Source organism: Octodon degus, unplaced genomic scaffold, assembly GCF_000260255.1.
Source record: "Octodon degus isolate 3935 unplaced genomic scaffold, OctDeg1.0 scaffold00467, whole genome shotgun sequence".
Taxonomy (NCBI): Eukaryota; Metazoa; Chordata; class Mammalia; order Rodentia; family Octodontidae; genus Octodon; species Octodon degus.
The window spans coordinates 12,535-15,337 of NW_004525043.1; the positions used below are offsets into that span (position 1 = coordinate 12,535).

General features: G+C 32.5%; 1 non-coding gene across 1 annotated transcript; it reads left to right on the forward strand.

Moving 5' to 3' along the window:
- Positions 1–1,141: 1,141 nt before the first annotated feature.
- LOC111814742 lies at positions 1,142–1,248 on the forward strand. The gene has a single exon (XR_002819647.1). It is a non-coding gene; the product is annotated as a U6 spliceosomal RNA (small nuclear RNA).
- Positions 1,249–2,803: the final 1,555 nt, after the last annotated feature.

Genomic DNA, 2,803 nt, shown 5'->3' on the forward strand with positions numbered 1-2,803 from the left:
GGCCCAGAGCTTTTCTGGAGTCATTTAAGAACTTTGGCAGACTCTGAGAACCTGTGGGAATCTCTACCTAGGTGATTACTTGGAGTTTCAAAAATGCTAAAATGTAGAAGCAAAAGGCAATCTCGATCCTCTAGCCACCTAGGACAAATCTAGGAGACAAAAACACACTAGAAATTGAAAATCACACACCTGAAATCTCTGAAATGATAGCAACTAATGTAAAGAAACAAATCCATCATGCTATAGAAGAAATAAGGTCAGGAATTATCTCTCAGGTCCAAAAAGAAAGGACAACAGTCATAAAAGAAGTGCTCAGTATAGCTAAAGAAGACATAGATAGAAAAATAGATAAGAATAGAAAAATGATTAAAAACTAAATGAACAATAAAAGAAAGAATTAGAATGTATGAAACAGATTCAAACTGATATCCAGAACTCCACTGAAAGCTGGCTAAACTGCTTGAATGAAGCTGAATATAGATTTTCAGACCTTGAACAGTATTGCAGGTAATGATTGTGAAATAAAAGATCTCTTAAATTAACAAGGAACCAGGAAATAATAATTCAATACCTACAATGCAGTGTAAAGAAAAATAATATAATAATAATAGGTGTTAATGAAGCAGTGGGAGACAGCACAAATGATATAGACAAACTCTTTGTAGAAGTACTAGCAGAAACTTTTCCAAACATGAGAAAAGACACTGACATACAGATAAATGAGGCATATAGAACTTCCCAAGCCATAATCACAATAAATGTACACCTAGACACATAATAATCAAGAGATCAAAATTCAGCAAAGGAATAGAATATTAAAAGTTGCTCGAGAAAAGAAATAGATTACCTACAATGGAAACCTGATATTTTCAGCAACCACAAAGAGATAGATGAATTAGGCAAAAAATTCAGCAAAGAAATAACATAACTAAACCAAACTTAGGAAGAAATTGACTTATTAAACCTTTACAGAGTATTTCACGTAGCAAGAACAGAATAAACATTCTTCATAGCTGCAGAAGGTATTTTATCTAAAATAGACAATAAACTAGCACACAGAGCACTCTTAAGTAAATGCAAAGGAATTGAAGTAATCCCATGTATACTATTTTATCACCATGCCATAAAACTGGAAGTTACTGTACTCCCTTTGGCAGCACACATACTAAAATTGGAACAATACAGAGAAGGTTAGCATGGCCTCTGCACAAAGATGACATGCAAATTCATGAAGTGTTCCATATTTTAATACAAATGACCCTTTTGCATGTGCTTTATTAAACTCTGGGAGAAAAAATAACCAGTTAATTATTCATGGTAAAATCATAAAGTTCTAATGAACTATTTTTCCCAAAAATGTAAGACTATGCAGACTTTTTTCTGAGATCTTATGAAATAGGTTGTTTTCTTTTCTTTTTTAAAAAATGCTATGCATAGAAGGCATTGTAAAAGTCAAATTCTGGAAGAATTTAAATTTGGCACCATCGTCAAAACTCTTATAACTTTAAAAACAATGTTATCTAAAGCTTAACAAAAAGGAACACTTGCAAAATAACAGATATTTTGCTCTGGACATTTGAGGTGAAATTAGAGATGGAAATAATTTTCACCTGAGCCCCTAGAGCAGTAGTAGCAAGCCTGTGGTATGTGTGCTACCGCAGGCTGCTCATATCATTGAAAGCTCTAAAAGGTTTACCATCATTGCAGAGGTAGGTCAGGAAAATCAAGTTTGAAGAAGAAAAGGAGAAAAATGGAAATATAAGTCAACATGATACAGATTTATGCCTTTTTTTGCAGTACTGGGGATTGAATTCAGGACATTGTGCTTGCCAGGCAAGTACTTATTCTACTGAGCTATCTCCCCAGCCCACTGAGCTATCTTCCCAGCCCTCTGCCTTATTTTATTATTATTTTGTTTAGCATTTTTAACATGTTAGGTCTCTTAGGCTGGTTTTGCTTTTATTAGATATATATAGTTTGGTTAATTAACTAATGATTTGGTTTATATTTAAGCTATAATTAATTTTTAGTGATATTTATTTCTTTGCCATTTTTAAAATTCATTTTAGATGCTTTTTGTTGACTATTTTGAGCATTATCACCATGACAATATGTATTTCCCTTAAGACACTGCAAACACATATACTAGGAATGCACCCTTTTACTCTTTACTAGCTATTGTGAGATTGCTGTGTAAGTTAATAAACACATTTGTAAATACATTGTTTGCAGAGATAAAAGTTCTGAGTTACATAGCTCAGAAAAAGCCTGCTGAGTTTATGTTGTATTACTTAACACTGTATAAAGATGAAAAGAAACAGAAATAACTTCATACTTCATGTCTTCATTGCAACATAACCTTTAACTGGGAAAACCTTACTCCCCTTTCTTCTTCTTCCTCCACTTTTCACTATTGTCACCTTATAATATTCAGAGGATCTAAAGAGAAATTCTTTCAGATAATCATTAGCCCACATATCTGTAACTTATACTCAAAGATGAGTTGGGGTTGTAAAGTGCTTTTATAATATAATTTGTTAAAAGCAAAAATTGACTCACATTTTATTTTGACATGGCATGTCCTGAAATAAATATTGATTCAATATAGCAGATTGGTCACATTCTTTATTTGGAAAAAATTGTGATTTCTAAAAAGGAGGTAACTGTCTTCCTACAGTGTTGCATTTGCTTCTTTTTATATATCTTTAAGAAAGTAAGCAGTATGCTTGGGTTCTTTAACTGAAGTGGTGAAGTGTGTTCACAGTTTAGCTGTATTGTTTTTTTTTAAGAAACACAATTTTGC